General features: G+C 34.1%; 1 pseudogene; it reads left to right on the top strand.

Annotated features, from left to right (window-relative positions):
• Window positions 1-690: 690 nt before the first annotated feature.
• On the top strand, window positions 691-20,259 carry LOC140362547 (ras-related protein Rab-7L1-like; annotated as a pseudogene).
• Window positions 20,260-22,514: the final 2,255 nt, after the last annotated feature.

Below are 22,514 nucleotides of genomic sequence, written 5' to 3'. Positions count from 1 at the left end.
GTCCCCGCGGTTTGGATGGAACTGGAATTCTTGCACAGAACACGCTAATGCTAACTCAAACGCTAATGCTAACTCAGATGCTAATGCTAACTCAAATGCTAATGCTTACTCAAATGCTAATGCTAACTCAAATGCTAATGCTAACTCAGATGCTAATGCTAACTCAAATGCTAATGCTTACTCAAATGCTAATGCTAACTCAAATGCTAATGCTAACTCAAATGCTAATGCTTACTCAAATGCTAATGCTTACTCAAATGCTAATGCTAACGTAAATGCTAATGCTAACTCAAACGCTAATGCTAACTCAAATGCTAATGCTAACTTTCCTTAATGTTACTTTTATTCACACATTTCCCTGTAACGATGTATTAATATAATAATATTGTAATAATAAAGGTTTTATTTTAGACTTCACTAATACTGCTGCTAACGCCATTATCAAACCATCCGCAGTAAAACCAAAGTCTACGCCTTTTATGGCGAACAGACGGTGTCATAAAAATACATAAATAGTAAACTGTGACATTGTTTGTACTTCCTTTCTTTCACATCGCACATTGTGGGACGTGCCGTATCTCGAGACGATTGTTCAAGCCACTCTGCGTATTTGCTTAGCGTCTTTGTTGCCGGGGAAACGGTGGGGACTTTGGCCATGTTTACAGCCGAGCTTTTTGCGGGAAAGTCTGAGCCGGCCCAGAGCATGAGGGAACGCTCCATGAAAATACTGATGATCGGGGACGGGAACGTCGGGAAATCCTCCTTTGTCCATCGATACGTCAACGGACAGTTCAACAGGAGCTACAAGATGACTATGGGAGGTACTGTGTATTCACTACTACTACTACTACTACTACTACTACTACTACTACTACTACTACTACTACTACTACTACTACTACTACTACTACTACTACTACTACTACTACTACTACTACTACTACTACTGCTACTGCTACTGCTACTGCTACTGCTGCTGCTGCTGCTGCTGCTGCTGCTGCTGCTGCTGCTGCTGCTGCTGCTGCTGCTGCTGCTGCTGCTGCTGCTAATGCTACTGCTTCTAGTACTTGTACTACTACTTGTACTACTTATACTTATACTACTACTTGTACTACTTCTACTTATACTACTACTTATACTACTACTTATACTTATACTACTACTTCTACTTCTACTTCTACTTCTACTACTACTTCTACTTCTACTTCTACTACTACTTATACTACTACTTCTACTATTACTACTATTACTACTTTCCTACTTTTATAGGACTAAAAAGACTAGATCGGGACTAAAAAGACTAAAAGGACTAGATCGGGACTAAAAGGACTAGATCGGGACTAAAAAGACTAAAAGGACTAGATCGGGACTAAAAGGACTAGATCGGGACTAAAAGGACTTGATCAGGACTAAAAGGACTTGATCAGGACTAAAAGGACTTAATTGGGACTAAAAGGATGTTTATTGCAAAAAAAAGTAATAGAAAAACATAAAAACGTGTTCAGAGAGAGAAGTTGGGTTATCACATGCTAAAAAGACATGAGTACTAGTACTTATGATAATACTCATACTACTGGGTACCTTTATGTGCTGATTATGTGACGTGTGTATTTATTTCCAGTGGACTTTTCATTGAAGATCTTGCATTGGTCTGACAGAGAGAAGGTCAGACTGCAGCTGTGGGACATAGCAGGTACTAACCACTACTACTACTACTACTACTGCTACTACCACTACTACTACTACTACTACTGCTACTACTACTGCTACTACTGCTACTACTGCTACTACTACTACTACTACCGCTGCTGCTGCTACTGCTACTGCTACTGCTACTACTACTACTACTACTACTACTACTACTACTACTACTACTACAACTGCTAGTAAGTATGAATATGATAGAGCTTACAAAAAGCATGGAGTTTACAAAGTTGAACTGTAAATATACTACTGATACTAGTAGTACTTCTTCTACTACAACTACAACTGCTACTACAATATTAATACTACATACATCACTATTGACCATGTAACTACTACTACCGCTAGTCATACTAAAACTATAAATTAACTACTGTTACAAACTACTACTTGTATCTACTACTGCATGTATCTAGTTACTACTACTACTACTGCTACTACTGCTACCACTACCACTACTATTACTACAGCTGCTGCAACCACTACTAAATGGTCAAATATTTATTGAATGTTTTATTGGCATGTTATCTATACAATCACATTTTATTTGTAGAAAATGCAGTTCAAAGTGATTTAAAGCCATAAAAACACATCAAAAACACAGTATTAGTCACAAAACATGAATAAAAGCGTAAAAACACAGTAACATGTTTTTAAAATGGTGAAGACATTTTCCCTCAGTCATACGCACGGCAACAGTTACTAACAACAGTTACTAACAACAGTTACTAACAACAGTTACTAACTACAGTTACTAACTACAGTTACTAACTACAGTTACTAACTACAGTTACTAACTACAGTTACTAACAACAGTTACTAACTACAGTTACTAACTACAGTTACTAACAACAGTTACTAACAACAGTTACTAACTACAGTTACTAACAACAGTTACTAACAACAGTTACTAACTACAGTTACTAACTACAGTTACTAACAACAGTTACTAACTACAGTTACTAACTACAGTTACTAACTACAGTTACTAACAACAGTTACTAACTACAGTTACTAACAACAGTTACTAACTACAGTTACTAACTACAGTTACTAACAACAGTTACTAACAACAGTTACTAACAGCAGTTACTAACTACAGTTACTAACTACAGTTACTAACAACAGTTACTAACTACAGTTACTAACTACAGTTACTAACAACAGTTACTAACTACAGTTACTAACTACAGTTACTAACTACAGTTACTAACAACAGTTACTAACAACAGTTACTAACTACAGTTACTAACTACAGTTACTAACAACAGTTACTAACAACAGTTACTAACAACAGTTACTAACAACAGTTACTAACTACAGTTACTAACAACAGTTACTAACTACAGTTACTAACTACAGTTACTAACAACAGTTACTAACTACAGTTACTAACAACAGTTACTAACTACAGTTACTAACAACAGTTACTAACAACAGTTACTAACTACAGTTACTAACAACAGTTACTAACAACAGTTACTAACAACAGTTACTAACTACAGTTACTAACTACAGTTACTAACTACAGTTACTAACTACAGTTACTAACAACAGTTACTTACAACAGTTACTAACTACAGTTACTAACTACAGTTACTAACTACAGTTACTAACAACAGTTACTAACTACAGTTACTAACAACAGTTACTAACTACAGTTACTAACTACAGTTACTAACTACAGTTACTAACAACAGTTACTAACAACAGTTACTAACTACAGTTACTAACTACAGTTACTAACAACAGTTACTAACAACAGTTACTAACAACAGTTACAAACTACAGTTACTAACAACAGTTACTAACAACAGTTACTAACTACAGTTACTAACAGCAGTTACTAACTACAGTTACTAACTACAGTTACTAACAACAGTTACTAACAACAGTTACTAACAACAGTTACTAACAACAGTTACTAACAACAGTTACTAACTACAGTTACTAACAACAGTTACTAACAACAGTTACTAACAACAGTTACTAACTACAGTTACTAACAACAGTTACTAACAACAGTTACTAACAACAGTTACTAACTACAGTTACTAACTACAGTTACTAACTACAGTTACTAACAACAGTTACTAACTACAGTTACTAACAACAGTTACTAACAACAGTTACTAACAACAGTTACTAACAACAGTTACTAACAACAGTTACTAACTACAGTTACTAACTACAGTTACTAACAACAGTTACTAACAACAGTTACTAACAACAGTTACTAACTACAGTTACTAACTACAGTTACTAACAACAGTTACTAACAACAGTTACTAACTACAGTTACTAACTACAGTTACTAACTACAGTTACTAACAACAGTTACTAACTACAGTTACTAACAACAGTTACTAACTACAGTTACTAACTACAGTTACTAACAAGTTACTAACTACAGTTACTAACAACAGTTACTAACTACAGTTACTAACTACAGTTACTAACAACAGTTACTAACTACAGTTACTAACAACAGTTACTAACTACAGTTACTAACAACAGTTACTAACTACAGTTACTAACTACAGTTACTAACAAGTTACTAACTACAGTTACTAACAACGGTTACTAACTACAGTTACTAACTACAGTTACTAACAACAGTTACTAACTACAGTTACTAACAACAGTTACTAACAACAGTTACTAACTACAGTTACTAACAACAGTTACTAACTACAGTTACTAACAACAGTTACTAACAACAGTTACTAACTACAGTTACTAACAACAGTTACTAACAGCAGTTACTAACTACAGTTACTAACTACAGTTACTAACAACAGTTACTAACTACAGTTACTAACTACAGTTACTAACAACAGTTACTAACAACAGTTACTAACTACAGTTACTAACTACAGTTACTAACTACAGTTACTAACAACAGTTACTAACAACAGTTACTAACTACAGTTACTAACTACAGTTACTAACAACAGTTACTAACAACAGTTACTAACAACAGTTACTAACTACAGTTACTAACAACAGTTACTAACTACAGTTACTAACTACAGTTACTAACAACAGTTACTAACTACAGTTACTAACAACAGTTACTAACTACAGTTACTAACAACAGTTACTTACAACAGTTACTAACTACAGTTACTAACTACAGTTACTAACTACAGTTACTAACAACAGTTACTAACTACAGTTACTAACTACAGTTACTAACTACAGTTACTAACAACAGTTACTAACTACAGTTACTAACAACAGTTACTAACAACAGTTACTAACTACAGTTACTAACAACAGTTACTAACTACAGTTACTAACAACAGTTACTAACAACAGTTACTAACTACAGTTACTAACTACAGTTACTAACTACAGTTACTAACAACAGTTACTAACTACAGTTACTAACTACAGTTACTAACTACAGTTACTAACAACAGTTACTAACAACAGTTACTAACTACAGTTTCTAACTACAGTTACTAACAACAGTTACTAACAACAGTTACTAACTACAGTTACTAACTACAGTTACTAACAACAGTTACTAACAACAGTTACTAACAACAGTTACTAACAACAGTTACTAACAACAGTTACTAACTACAGTTACTAACTACAGTTACTAACAACAGTTACTAACAACAGTTACTAACAACAGTTACTAACTACAGTTACTAACTACAGTTACTAACTACAGTTACTAACAACAGTTACTAACTACAGTTACTAACTACAGTTACTAACAACAGTTACTAACAACAGTTACTAACTACAGTTTCTAACTACAGTTACTAACAACAGTTACTAACAACAGTTACTAACTACAGTTACTAACTACAGTTACTAACTACAGTTACTAACAACAGTTACTAACAACAGTTACTAACTACAGTTACTAACAACAGTTACTAACTACAGTTACTAACTACAGTTACTAACAACAGTTACTAACTACAGTTACTAACTACAGTTACTAACAACAGTTACTTACAACAGTTACTAACTACAGTTACTAACTACAGTTACTAACTACAGTTACTAACAACAGTTACTAACTACAGTTACTAACTACAGTTACTAACAACAGTTACTAACTACAGTTACTAACAACAGTTACTAACTACAGTTACTAACTACAGTTACTAACAACAGTTACTAACAACAGTTACTAACTACAGTTACTAACAACAGTTACTAACTACAGTTACTAACAACAGTTACTAACAACAGTTACTAACTACAGTTACTAACAACAGTTACTAACAACAGTTACTAACAACAGTTACTAACTACAGTTACTAACAACAGTTACTAACTACAGTTACTAACAACAGTTACTAACAACAGTTACTAACAACAGTTACTAACTACAGTTACTAACAACAGTTACTAACAACAGTTACTAACTACAGTTACTAACTACAGTTACTAACTACAGTTACTAACTACAGTTACTAACAACAGTTACTAACAACAGTTACTAACAACAGTTACTAACTACAGTTACTAACAACAGTTACTAACAACAGTTACTAACTACAGTTACTAACTACAGTTACTAACAACAGTTACTAACAACAGTTACTAACAACAGTTACTAACTACAGTTACTAACTACAGTTACTAACTACAGTTACTAACAACAGTTACTAACTACAGTTACTAACTACAGTTACTAACAACAGTTACTAACTACAGTTACTAACAACAGTTACTAACTACAGTTACTAACAACAGTTACTAACAACAGTTACTAACTACAGTTACTAACTACAGTTACTAACAACAGTTACTAACAACAGTTACTAACTACAGTTACTAACTACAGTTACTAACTACAGTTACTAACAACAGTTACTAACTACAGTTACTAACAACAGTTACTAACTACAGTTACTAACAACAGTTACTAACTACAGTTACTAACAAGTTACTAACTACAGTTACTAACAACAGTTACTAACTACAGTTACTAACTACAGTTACTAACAACAGTTACTAACTACAGTTACTAACAACAGTTACTAACAACAGTTAATAACTACAGTTACTAACAACAGTTACTAACTACAGTTACTAACAACAGTTACTAACTACAGTTACTAACTACAGTTACTAACAACAGTTACTAACAACAGTTACTAACTACAGTTACTAACTACAGTTACTAACTACAGTTACTAACAACAGTTACTAACAACAGTTACTAACTACAGTTACTAACTACAGTTACTAACAACAGTTACTAACAACAGTTACTAACAACAGTTACTAACTACAGTTACTAACAACAGTTACTAACTACAGTTACTAACTACAGTTACTAACAACAGTTACTAACTACAGTTACTAACAACAGTTACTAACTACAGTTACTAACAACAGTTACTAACAACAGTTACTAACTACAGTTACTAACAACAGTTACTAACAACAGTTACTAACAACAGTTACTAACAACAGTTACTAACTACAGTTACTAACAACAGTTACTTACAACAGTTACTAACTACAGTTACTAACTACAGTTACTAACAACAGTTACTTACAACAGTTACTAACTACAGTTACTAACTACAGTTACTAACTACAGTTACTAACAACAGTTACTAACTACAGTTACTAACTACAGTTACTAACTACAGTTACTAACAACAGTTACTAACTACAGTTACTAACAACAGTTACTAACAACAGTTACTAACTACAGTTACTAACAACAGTTACTAACTACAGTTACTAACAACAGTTACTAACAACAGTTACTAACTACAGTTACTAACTACAGTTACTAACTACAGTTACTAACAACAGTTACTAACAACAGTTACTAACTACAGTTACTAACTACAGTTACTAACTACAGTTACTAACAACAGTTACTAACAACAGTTACTAACTACAGTTTCTAACTACAGTTACTAACAACAGTTACTAACAACAGTTACTAACTACAGTTACTAACTACAGTTACTAACAACAGTTACTAACAACAGTTACTAACTACAGTTACTAACTACAGTTACTAACAACAGTTACTAACTACAGTTACTAACAACAGTTACTAACTACAGTTACTAACAACAGTTACTAACAACAGTTACTAACTACAGTTACTAACAACAGTTACTAACAACAGTTACTAACAACAGTTACTAACTACAGTTAATAACTACAGTTACTAACTACAGTTACTAACAACAGTTACTAACTACAGTTACTAACTACAGTTACTAACTACAGTTACTAACAACAGTTACTTACAACAGTTACTAACTACAGTTACTAACTACAGTTACTAACAACAGTTACTAACAACAGTTACTAACTACAGTTACTAACAACAGTTACTAACTACAGTTACTAACAACAGTTACTAACAACAGTTACTAACAACAGTTACTAACTACAGTTACTAACTACAGTTACTAACAACAGTTACTAACTACAGTTACTAACAACAGTTACTAACTACAGTTACTAACTACAGTTACTAACAACAGTTACTAACTACAGTTACTAACTACAGTTACTAACAACAGTTACTAACTACAGTTACTAACTACAGTTACTAACTACAGTTACTAACTACAGTTACTAACAACAATTACTAACTACAGTTACTAACTACAGTTACTAACTACAGTTACTAACAACAGTTACTAACTACAGTTACTAACTACAGTTACTAACAACAGTTACTTACAACAGTTACTTACAACAGTTACTAACTACAGTTACTAACTACAGTTACTAACTACAGTTACTAACAACAGTTACTAACTACAGTTACTAACTACAGTTACTAACTACAGTTACTAACAACAGTTACTTACAACAGTTACTAACTACAGTTACTAACAACAGTTACTAACTACAGTTACTAACAACAGTTACTTACAACAGTTACTAACTACAGTTACTAACTACAGTTACTAACAACAGTTACTTACAACAGTTACTAACTACAGTTACTAACAACAGTTACTAACAACAGTTACTAACTACAGTTACTAACTACAGTTACTAACTACAGTTACTAACAACAGTTACTAACAACAGTTACTAACTACAGTTACTAACAACAGTTACTTACAACAGTTACTAACTACAGTTACTAACTACAGTTACTAACAACAGTTACTTACAACAGTTACTAACTACAGTTACTAACAACAGTTACTAACAACAGTTACTAACTACAGTTACTAACTACAGTTACTAACAACAGTTACTAACTAGAGTTACTAACTACAGTTACTAACAACAGTTACTTACAACAGTTACTAACAACAGTTACTAACTACAGTTACTAACAACAGTTACTAACAACAGTTACTAACAACAGTTACTAACAACAGTTACTAACTACAGTTACTAACTACAGTTACTAACAACAGTTACTAACTACAGTTACTAACAACAGTTACTAACTACAGTTACTAACTACAGTTACTAACAACAGTTACTAACTACAGTTACTAACAACAGTTACTAACTACAGTTACTAACAACAGTTACTAACAACAGTTACTAACAACAGTTACTAACTACAGTTACTAACAACAGTTACTAACTACAGTTACTAACAACAGTTACTAACTACAGTTACTAACAACAGTTACTAACTACAGTTACTAACTACAGTTACTAACTACAGTTACTAACAACAGTTACTAACAACAGTTACTAATAACAGTTACTAACTACAGTTACTAACTACAGTTACTAACAACAGTTACTAACAACAGTTACTAACTACAGTTACTAACAACAGTTACTAACTACAGTTACTAACAACAGTTACTAACTACAGTTACTAACTACAGTTACTAACTACAGTTACTAACAACAGTTACTAACAACAGTTACTAACTACAGTTACTAACTACAGTTACTAACAACAGTTACTTACAACAGTTACTAACTACAGTTACTAACTACAGTTACTAACTACAGTTACTAACTACAGTTACTAACAACAGTTACTAACTACAGTTACTAACAACAGTTACTAACTACAGTTACTAACTACAGTTACTAACTACAGTTACTAACAACAGTTACTTACAACAGTTACTAACTACAGTTACTAACAACAGTTACTAACTACAGTTACTAACAACAGTTACTTACAACAGTTACTAACTACAGTTACTAACAACAGTTACTAACTACAGTTACTAACTACAGTTACTAACAACAGTTACTAACTACAGTTACTAACAACAGTTACTAACTACAGTTACTAACTACAGTTACTAACTACAGTTACTAACAACAGTTACTAACAACAGTTACTAACAACAGTTACTAACTACAGTTACTAACTACAGTTACTAACAACAGTTACTAACTACAGTTACTAACAACAGTTACTAACTACAGTCACTAACTACAGTTACTAACAACAGTTACTAACTACAGTTACTAACAACAGTTACTAACTACAGTTACTAACTACAGTTACTAACAACAGTTACTAACAACAGTTACTAACTACAGTTACTAACAACAGTTACTAATAACAGTTACTAACTACAGTTACTAACTACAGTTACTAACAACAGTTACTTACAACAGTTACTAACTACAGTTACTAACAACAGTTACTAACAACAGTTACTAACTACAGTTACTAACAACAGTTACTAACTACAGTTACTAACTACAGTTACTAACTACAGTTACTAACAACAGTTACTAACAACAGTTACTAACTACAGTTACTAACTACAGTTACTAACTACAGTTACAAACAACAGTTACTAACTACAGTTACTAACTACAGTTACTAACAACAGTTACTAACTACAGTTACTAACTACAGTTACTAACAACAGTTACTAACAACAGTTACTAACAACAGTTACTAACTACAGTTACTAACCACAGTTACTAACTACAGTTACTAACTACAGTTACTAACAACAGTTACTAACTACAGTTACTAACAACAGTTACTAACTACAGTTACTAACAACAGTTACTAACAACAGTTACTAACTACAGTTACTACAGTTACTAACTACAGTTACTAACAACAGTTACTAACTACAGTTACTAACTACAGTTACTAACTATAGTTACTAACAACAGTTACTTACAACAGTTACTAACTACAGTTACTAACTACAGTTACTAACTACAGTTACTAACAACAGTTACTAACTACAGTTACTAACTACAGTTACTAACAACAGTTACTAACTACAGTTACTAACAACAGTTACTAACTACAGTTACTAACTACAGTTACTAACAACAGTTACTAACAACAGTTACTAACTACAGTTACTAACAACAGTTACTAACTACAGTTACTAACAACAGTTACTAACAACAGTTACTAACTACAGTTACTAACTATAGTTACTAACAACAGTTACTTACAACAGTTACTAACTACAGTTACTAACTACAGTTACTAACTACAGTTACTAACAACAGTTACTAACTACAGTTACTAACTACAGTTACTAACTATAGTTACTAACAACAGTTACTTACAACAGTTACTAACTACAGTTACTAACTACAGTTACTAACTACAGTTACTAACAACAGTTACTAACTACAGTTACTAACTACAGTTACTAACAACAGTTACTAACTACAGTTACTAACAACAGTTACTAACTACAGTTACTAACTACAGTTACTAACAACAGTTACTAACAACAGTTACTAACTACAGTTACTAACTACAGTTACTAACTACAGTTACTAACTACAGTTACTAACAACAGTTACTAACTACAGTTACTAACAACAGTTACTAACTACAGTTACTAACTACAGTTACTAACAACAGTTACTAACTACAGTCACTAACTACAGTCACTAACTACAGTTACTAACAACAGTTACTAACTACAGTTACTAACTACAGTTACTAACAACAATTACTAACTACAGTTACTAACTACAGTTACTAACTACAGTTACTAACAACAGTTACTAACTACAGTTACTAACTACAGTTACTAACAACAGTTACTTACAACAGTTACTAACTACAGTTACTAACTACAGTTACTAACTACAGTTACTAACTACAGTTACTAACAACAGTTACTAACTACAGTTACTAACTACAGTTACTAACAACAGTTACTAACTACAGTTACTAACTACAGTTACTAACTACAGTTACTAACTACAGTTACTAACAACAGTTACTAACAACAGTTACTAACTACAGTTACTTACAACAGTTACTAACTACAGTTACTAACAACAGTTACTAACAACAGTTACTAACTACAGTTACTAACAACAGTTACTAACAACAGTTACTAACAACAGTTACTAACTACAGTTACTAACTACAGTTACTAACAACAGTTACTAACTATAGTTACTAACAACAGTTACTAACTACAGTTACTAACTACAGTTACTAACAACAGTTACTAACTACAGTTACTAACAACAGTTACTAACTACAGTTACTAACTACAGTTACTAACAACAGTTACTAACTACAGTTACTAACAACAGTTACTAATAACAGTTACTAACTACAGTTACTAACTACAGTTACTAACAACAGTTACTTACAACAGTTACTAACTACAGTTACTAACAACAGTTACTAACAACAGTTACTAACAACAGTTACTTACAACAGTTACTAACTACAGTTACTAACAACAGTTACTAACAACAGTTACTAACAACAGTTACTAACTACAGTTACTAACAACAGTTACTAACTACAGTTACTAACAACAGTTACTAACTACAGTTACTAACAACAGTTACTAACTACAGTTACTAACAACAGTTACTAACAACACTTACTAACTACAGTTACTAACTACAGTTACTAACAACAGTTACTAACAACAGTTACTAATAACAGTTACTAACTACAGTTACTAACTACAGTTACTAACAACAGTTACTAACAACAGTTACTAACTACAGTTACTAACAACAGTTACTAACTACAGTTACTAACTACAGTTACTAACTACAGTTACTAACAACAGTTACTAACAACAGTTACTAACTACAGTTACTAACTACAGTTACTAACAACAGTTACTTACAACAGTTACTAACTACAGTTACTAACTACAGTTACTAACTACAGTTACTAACTACAGTTACTAACAACAGTTACTAACTACAGTTACTAACTACAGTTACTAACAACAGTTACTAACTACAGTTACTAACAACAGTTACTAACTACAGTTACTAACTACAGTTACTAACAACAGTTACTAACTACAGTTACTAACTACAGTTACTAACTACAGTTACTAACTACAGTTACTAACAACAGTTACTAACTACAGTTACTAACTACAGTTACTAACAACAGTTACTAACTACAGTTACTAACAACAGTTACTTACAACAGTTACTAACTACAGTTACTAACAACAGTTACTAACTACAGTTACTAACAACAGTTACTTACAACAGTTACTAACTACAGTTACTAACTACAGTTACTAACAACAGTTACTTACAACAGTTACTAACTACAGTTACTAACAACAGTTACTAACTACAGTTACTAACAACAGTTACTAACAACAGTTACTAACTACAGTTACTAACTACAGTTACTAACAACAGTTACTAACTACAGTTACTAACAACAGTTACTAACTACAGTTACTAACAACAGTTACTAACTACAGTTACTAACTACAGTTACTAACTACAGTTACTAACAACAGTTACTAACAACAGTTACTAACTACAGTTACTAACTACAGTTACTAACAACAGTTACTTACAACAGTTACTAACTACAGTTACTAACTACAGTTACTAACTACAGTTACTAACAACAGTTACTAACTACAGTTACTAACTACAGTTACTAACAACAGTTACTAACTACAGTTACTAACTACAGTTACTAACAACAGTTACTAACAACAGTTACTAACTACAGTTACTAACAACAGTTACTAACTACAGTTACTAACAACAGTTACTAACAACAGTTACTAACAACAGTTACTAACTACAGTTACTAACAACAGTTACTAACAACAGTTACTAACTACAGTTACTAACAACAGTTACTAACTACAGTTACTAACAACAGTTACTAACAACAGTTACTAACTACAGTTACTAACTACAGTTACTAACAACAGTTACTTACAACAGTTACTAACTACAGTTACTAACTACAGTTACTAACTACAGTTACTAACTACAGTTACTAACAACAGTTACTAACTACAGTTACTAACAACAGTTACTAACTACAGTTACTAACTACAGTTACTAACTACAGTTACTAACAACAGTTACTTACAACAGTTACTAACTACAGTTACTAACAACAGTTACTAACTACAGTTACTAACAACAGTTACTTACAACAGTTACTAACTACAGTTACTAACTACAGTTACTAACAACAGTTACTTACAACAGTTACTAACTACAGTTACTAACAACAGTTACTAACTACAGTTACTAACAACAGTTACTAACAACAGTTACTTACAACAGTTACTAACTACAGTTACTAACAACAGTTACTAACTACAGTTACTAACAACAGTTACTAACTACAGTTACTAACTACAGTTACTAACTACAGTTACTAACAACAGTTACTAACAACAGTTACTAACAACAGTTACTAACTACAGTTACTAACAACAGTTACTAACTACAGTTACTAACAACAGTTACTAACTACAGTTACTAACTACAGTTACTAACAACAGTTACTAACAACAGTTACTAACTACAGTTACTAACTACAGTTACTAACTACAGTTACTAACTACAGTTACTAACTACAGTTACTAACAACAGTTACTAACTACAGTTACTAACAACAGTTACTAACTACAGTTACTAACTACAGTTACTAACAACAGTTACTTACAACAGTTACTAACTACAGTTACTAACAACAGTTACTAACTACAGTTACTTACAACAGTTACTAACTACAGTTACTAACTACAGTTACTAACAACAGTTACTTACAACAGTTACTAACTACAGTTACTAACAACAGTTACTAACTACAGTTACTAACAACAGTTACTAACAACAGTTACTAACAACAGTTACTAACTACAGTTACTAACTACAGTTACTAACAACAGTTACTAACTACAGTTACTAACAACAGTTACTAACTACAGTTACTAACAACAGTTACTAACTACAGTTACTAACTACAGTTACTAACTACAGTTACTAACAACAGTTACTAACAACAGTTACTAACTACAGTTACTAACTACAGTTACTAACAACAGTTACTTACAACAGTTACTAACAACAGTTACTAACTACAGTTACTAACTACAGTTACTAACTACAGTTACTAACAACAGTTACTAACTACAGTTACTAACTACAGTTACTAACAACAGTTACTAACAACAGTTACTAACTACAGTTACTAACAACAGTTACTAACAACAGTTACTAACTACAGTTACTAACAACAGTTACTAACTACAGTTACTAACTACAGTTACTAACTACAGTTACTAACTACAGTTACTAACAACAGTTACTAACAACAGTTACTAACTACAGTTACTAACAACAGTTACTAACTACAGTTACTAACAACAGTTACTAACTACAGTTACTAACAACAGTTACTAACTACAGTTACTAACAAGTTACTAACAACAGTTACTAACAACAGTTACTAACTACAGTTACTAACTACAGTTACTAACAACAGTTACTAACTACAGTTACTAACAACAGTTACTAACTACAGTTACTAACAACAGTTACTAACAACAGTTACTAACAACAGTTACTAACTACAGTTACTAACAACAGTTACTAACAACAGTTACTAACTACAGTTACTAACAACAGTTACTAACTACAGTTACTAACTACAGTTACTAACTACAGTTACTAACAACAGTTACTAACTACAGTTACTAACAACAGTTACTAACTACAGTTACTAACTACAGTTACTAACAACAGTTACTAACTACAGTTACTAACAACAGTTACTAACTACAGTTACTAACTACAGTTACTAACAACAGTTACTAACAACAGTTACTAACTACAGTTACTAACAACAGTTACTAACTACAGTTACTAACAACAGTTACTTACAACAGTTACTAACTACAGTTACTAACAACAGTTACTAACAACAGTTACTAACTACAGTTACTAACTACAGTTACTAACAACAGTTACTAACTAGAGTTACTAACAACAGTTACTAACTACAGTTACTAACAACAGTTACTTACAACAGTTACTAACTACAGTTACTAACAACAGTTACTAACTACAGTTACTAACAACAGTTACTAACTACAGTTACTAACAACAGTTACTAACTACAGTCACTAACTACAGTCACTAACAACAGTTACTAACTACAGTTACTAACTACAGTTACTAACAACAGTTACTAACTACAGTTACTTTACTAACAACAGTTACTAACTACAGTTACTTACAACAGTTACTAAACTACAGTTACTAACAACAGTTACTAACTACAGTTACTAACTACAGTTACTAACAACAGTTACTAACAACAGTTACTTACAACAGTTACTAACTACAGTTACTAACAACAGTTACTAACTACAGTTACTAACAACAGTTACTAACTACAGTTACTAACAAACAGTTACTAACTACAGTTACTAACAACAGTTACTAACTACAGTTACTAACAACAGTTACTAACTACAGTTACTAACAACAGTTACTAACTACAGTTACTAACTACAGTTACTAACAACAGTTACTAACTACAGTTACTAACTACAGTTACTAACAACAGTTACTAACTACAGTTACTAACAACAGTTACTAACTACAGTTACTAACTACAGTTACTAACAACAGTTACTAACTACAGTTACTAACAACAGTTACTAACTACAGTTACTAACTACAGTTACTAACTACAGTTACTAACTACAGTTACTAACAACAGTTACTAACTACAGTTACTAACAACAGTTACTAACTACAGTTACTAACTACAGTTACTAACAACAGTTACTAACTACAGTTACTAACAACAGTTACTAACAACAGTTACTAACAACAGTTACTAACTAACAGTTACTAACAACAGTTACTAACTACAGTTACTAACAACAGTTACTAACTACAGTTACTAACAACAGTTACTAACTACAGTTACTAACAACAGTTACTAACTACAGTTACTAACTACAGTTACTAACTACAGTTACTAACTACAGTTACTAACAACAGTTACTAACAACAGTTACTAACTACAGTTACTAACTACAGTTACTAACAACAGTTACTAACTACAGTTACTAACAACAGTTACTAACAACAGTTACTAACTACAGTTACTAACTACAGTTACTAACAACAGTTACTAACAACAGTTACTAACTACAGTTACTAACTACAGTTACTAACTACAGTTACTAACAACAGTTACTAACAACAGTTACTAACTACAGTTACTAACAACAGTTACTAACTACAGTTACTAACTACAGTTACTAACAACAGTTACTAACTACAGTTACTAACAACAGTTACTAACTACAGTTACTAACTACAGTTACTAACAACAGTTACTAACAACAGTTACTAACTACAGTTACTAACTACAGTTACTAACAACAGTTACTAACTACAGTTACTAACAACAGTTACTAACTACAGTTACTAACAACAGTTACTAACTACAGTTACTAACAACAGTTACTAACTACAGTTACTAACAACAGTTACTAACAACAGTTACTAACAACAGTTACTAACAACAGTTACTAACAACAGTTACTAACTACAGTTACTAACAACAGTTACTAACAACAGTTACTAACTACAGTTACTAACTACAGTTACTAACAACAGTTACTAACAACAGTTACTAACTACAGTTACTAACTACAGTTACTAACTACAGTTACTAACAACAGTTACTAACTACAGTTACTAACAACAGTTACTAACAACAGTTACTAACAACAACCAAGGTCTACTACCACTAACTATGACCACCACTGCTACTAACTGCCCACGATGATAAGTCCTGGCTGTCACGTGCAGGTCAGGAGCGGGTCATGTCGATGACCCGGGTCTACTACTGAGGCGCTCTGGGTTGTGTGCTCATGTTCGACTTGACCAACTCTAGAAGTTTCCTCAGCTGCAAACTCTGGAAACAAGACCTGGACCTAAAGTCCTCGCTCCCCAACGGACGACCCATCCCCTGCATCCTGCTGGCCAACAAGGTGAGGGGTCAACCAGGGCTAAACCAGGACTAAACCAGGGCTGAACCAGGACTAAACCAGGGCTGAACCAGGACTAAACCAGGGCTGAACCAGGACTAAACCAGGGCTGAACCAGGACTAAACCAGGGCTAAACCAGGGCTAAACCAGGGCTGAACCAGGACTAAACCAGGGCTGAACCAGGACTAAACCAGGGCTGAACCAGGACTAAACCAGGGCTGAACCAGGACTAAACCAGGGCTGAACCAGGGCTAAACCAGGACTAAACCAGGACTAAACCAGGGCTAAACCAGGGCTGAACCAGGACTACACCAGGGCTAAACCAGGACTAAACCAGGGCTGAACCAGGACTAAACCAGGGCTGAACCAGGGCTAAACCAGGACTAAACCAGGACTAAACCAGGGCTGAACCAGGACTAAACCAGGGCTGAACCAGGACTACACCAGGGCTAAACCAGGACTAAACCAGGGCTAAACCAGGGCTAAACCAGGACTAAACCAGGACTAAACCAGGGCTAAACCAGGGACTAAACCAGGGCTAAACCAGGGCTAAACCAGGACTAAACCAGGACTAAACCAGGACTAAACCAGGGCTAAACCAGGACTAAACCAGGACTAAACCAGGGCTAAACCAGGGCTAAACCAGGACTACACTAGGACTACACTAGGACTGAACCAGGACTGAGCATGGACTAAACCAGGAGTAAACCAGGAGTAAACCAGGACTAAACCAGGAGTAAACCAGGGCTAAACCAGGAGTAAACCAGGAGTAAACCAGGGCTAAACCAGGAGTAAACCAGGACTGAGCAGGGACTAAACCAGGAGTAAACCAGGAGTAAACCAGGACTAAACCAGGAGTAAACCAGGACTAAACCAGGAGTAAACCAGGGCTGAACCAGGACTACACCAGGGCTAAACCAGGACTACACCAGGACTAAACCAGGACTAAACCAGGGCTAAACCAGGGCTAAACCAGGACTAAACCAGGACTAAACCAGGGCTAAACCAGGGCTAAACCAGGGCTAAACCAGGACTAAACCAGGGCTAAACCAGGACTAAACCAGGACTAAACCAGGGCTAAACCAGGACTAAACCAGGGCTAAACCAGGGCTAAACCAGGAGTAAACCAGGAGTAAACCAGGACTAAACCAGGAGTAAACCAGGACTAAACCAGGAGTAAACCAGGACTAAACCAGGTCTGAATCAGGACTGAGCAGGGACTAAATCAGGACTAAATCAGGTCTAAATCAGGTCTAAACCAGGACTAAACCAGGACTTAATCAGGTCTGAATTGGGAGTAAACCTTGGTTAGTGAAAACATTTGCAATCATGTTTTATTTGAAATGCTCCGTGAGTGAGTCAGTCTCAGAAACAGCTGATTCAACACCGTGACATAACAGGTTATTTTGGTTTATTTTATGACATTTATTTTCCATGAGGCCAAAGCCGTGACTCAGACAATTACACCTGAATTCAAAAATAACATTCTTGGCAATTTGCTATATTCCCCAAAATTGTACTCGACTGCAGCAGAAGATTAGATTTAATATGTTTTATAAGCCAGAATGTCTTTTATAATTGTATTTGACTGATATAAAATAGCCATAAATATGTTTTACTTGATATTTTGTATTTTTCTTTTAATAAATACATTTCAAAAAGTTATAAATGTCTCAACACTGTAAAAATAAACATTATGTGTAGATAAATGAATGTATCGGGATAACATGTTAAAAAATAAATATGGTAGATAAATACAAATTGTGCTTCTTTCTGCAGTGCGACCTGAGCGGGCGAGCCGTGTCCACAGTCGCCATAGAAACGTTCAGTAAAGACAACGGCTTCGTCTCCTGGATGGAAACGTCAGTCAAAAAGAACAGGAACGTCGACGAGGCCATGACGTACGTAATGCAAAGAAACGGGTCGTAAAAGTAGTAGTAGTAGTAGTAGTAGGAGTAGTAGTAGTAGTAGTAGTAGGAGTAGGAGTAGTAGTAGGAGTAGTTGTAGTAGTAGTAGTAGTAGTAGTAGTAGTAGTAGTAGTAGGAGTAGGAGTAGGAGTAGGAGTAGGAGTAGGAGTAGTTGTAGTTGTAGTTGTAGTAGTAGTAGTAGTAGTAGTAGTAGTAGTAGTAGTAGTAGTAGTAGTAGTAGTAGTAGTAGTAGTAGTAGTAGTAGTAGCTGATATAAGCTGTATAATTCTTTGTGTCTCATGTCTATATTTACAGCCGCCTTGTGCAGAAGATCCTGTCGGTCCAGTGCAGTCTAGACTCAGTCCTGCCCGCTCCTGAAGACCTGCTGTGTCCAGAGTCCGAGCCAGACCAGACCAGACGCCACTGCTGCTGAGGTAGTAGTAGTAGTAGTGGTAGTAGTAGTAGTAGTAGTAGTAGTAGTAGTAGTAGTAGTAGTAGTAGTAGTAGGAGTAGGAGTAGTAGTAGGAGTAGTTGTAGTTGTAGTTGTAGTTGTAGTTGTAGTTGTAGTAGTAGTAGTAGTAGTAGTAGTAGTAGTAGTAGTAGTAGTAGTAGTAGTAGTAGTAGTAGTAGTAGTAGTAGTAGTAGCTGATATAAGCTGTATAATTCTTTGTGTCTCATGTCTATATTTACAGCCGCCTTGTGCAGAAGATCCTGTCGGTCCAGTGCAGTCTAGACTCAGTCCTGCCCGCTCCTGAAGACCTGCTGTGTCCAGAGTCCGAGCCAGACCAGACCAGACGCCACTGCTGCTGAGGTAGTAGTAGTAGTAGTGGTAGTAGTAGTAGTAGTAGTAGTAGTAGTAGTAGTAGTAGTAGTAGTAGTAGTAGTAGTAGTAGTAGTAGTAGTAGTAGTAGTAGCAGCTTAACATGTCTTCTCGAGCGTGCATGTGCAAATGTCCTTCATGTCTTTTCTTGTCTGCATAGAATGTCTTGTTGACCAGAAGATGGCGCTGTCTCCCACTATGAGGAACCATGGACAGTGTGAGGACATCTCTGGTCTGGTGGATGCAGTGACAGCCATGACTCGCTGGTACCAGGAGGAATACTTCGACTGCATTCACACTTGCGCACAGACATTCAAACTGGGACTAAACGGGGCCTAAAAGCGGAAATAACCCATTTAAAGCCTTTTGTGACCAGCAGCAGTCCTATTGTGGCATGTTTTTGATGTGATTATGCAAACTGCTCTGTGTGCCGTTTTAATTACCGCTTCGGCGATAAAAATAAAGTGTTACTGAATTGATTTGAATGGAATAAATCTTGTGTTCCTACAACATTATGCGCTGTTTTACAATGTTCCCTTGTGATTCTAATGGTTTAAGTCGCATTTTGGAAACACCTTGTGAGCATTTAGTTGTCTGCGTTGGATTTGATGGTTTTTTCACTAAAATATGTAAATAAATCTTAATTATTGACTTAAATTTTGTGGGACTATAATTGCTATTCCTTGATGTAAATTCAAAATGGAAATAATGTAATAGTTCATGACCAGCAGCAGCTTAAAATGTATATGAAAAGTGAGATTACCAATCAACAAAGTTTATGATTTAACTTATTTAACTATTTGGACATGGGCAGCAGATATGAGACATATAGAGCTAATTCCATAACCGTTACCAAGCAACCATTCTGTAAACCGGTGGTCACAACCCCAATAGTGACTTTTGCATTTGCAACCCCCAAAAATAGAAAATATGCCACCTGCAAAATGATATGACGAGGACATTGGTCTAACGCTAGATGAATGAAATTTGCCAACAAATCCAGATTTAGTCATTGCATTTGAATTTATTTATTCTTATTTATTCTTATTTTATTTAATTTATTTAATTTATTTAATTTATTTTATTTATTTTATTTATTTTATTTATTTTATTTATTTTATTTATTTTATTTATTTTATTTATTTTATTTATTTATTTACTTTATTCATTGATTGATTTTATTCATTGATTTTATTTAATGGACAGTGCTTATTAATAAACATTTCTGTAAATATGTCATCCTAAAAACAGGTCAAGACGTTACATTTTCACTCCCACGACCATTTCATCTGGGCACTGCATAAAAGTATATCGAAACACTGCTGTCAACAACGCTTGCCTAATTTACACAATCGTTTTTAATTGACAATTCCAAATATATGTGCAGTACGTCAACACCTCTATTCTGTTGAAATTGTTTAAATATGCATAAATTGTCTCTGCATTTTGGATGGAATTTTGTGCCTTGATGACACTTGCCATAACTTCCTGTCAACTTTTCCCCAACTTGATCGACCGTGATAAATCTCCAGAACAAGCAATATTCAAACAGATTAGAAAGCAGAAAACCATAAGCACATGTTGCAATATTAACGGCTTATTGCTCATTGTAGCCCACCCGCGGTCCTTGCAATTTCTCCAGCGTTCTAAACCACGATTGGAGCCATGGCGACGACAGGCCTTTCGACGTGAATGAGGCACCGACAGCCGGAGCCGGGATGGGGAAAGCCTGTTGGGTGTGAGAACGAGGCGCGGAGCGTGCTCAGTGGGCTCTGCCAAGGCCCCTCGCCGGCTCCAGCCTTGCACCACAGCAGGTCTGTAGTCTGAGCAGCAGCTTCGCGGGCGCACATGGCGTCCGCGCGTTGTAG

Source organism: Eucyclogobius newberryi, unplaced genomic scaffold (genome assembly GCF_026437365.1).
Source record: "Eucyclogobius newberryi isolate DKJ021-1_F unplaced genomic scaffold, fEucNew1.0.hap1 SCAF_17, whole genome shotgun sequence".
In the NCBI taxonomy this organism is placed as follows: domain Eukaryota; kingdom Metazoa; phylum Chordata; class Actinopteri; order Gobiiformes; family Gobiidae; genus Eucyclogobius; species Eucyclogobius newberryi.
Note: the sequence above shows the minus strand (reverse complement) of the source record. Positions and strands in the feature narration are given on the sequence as shown.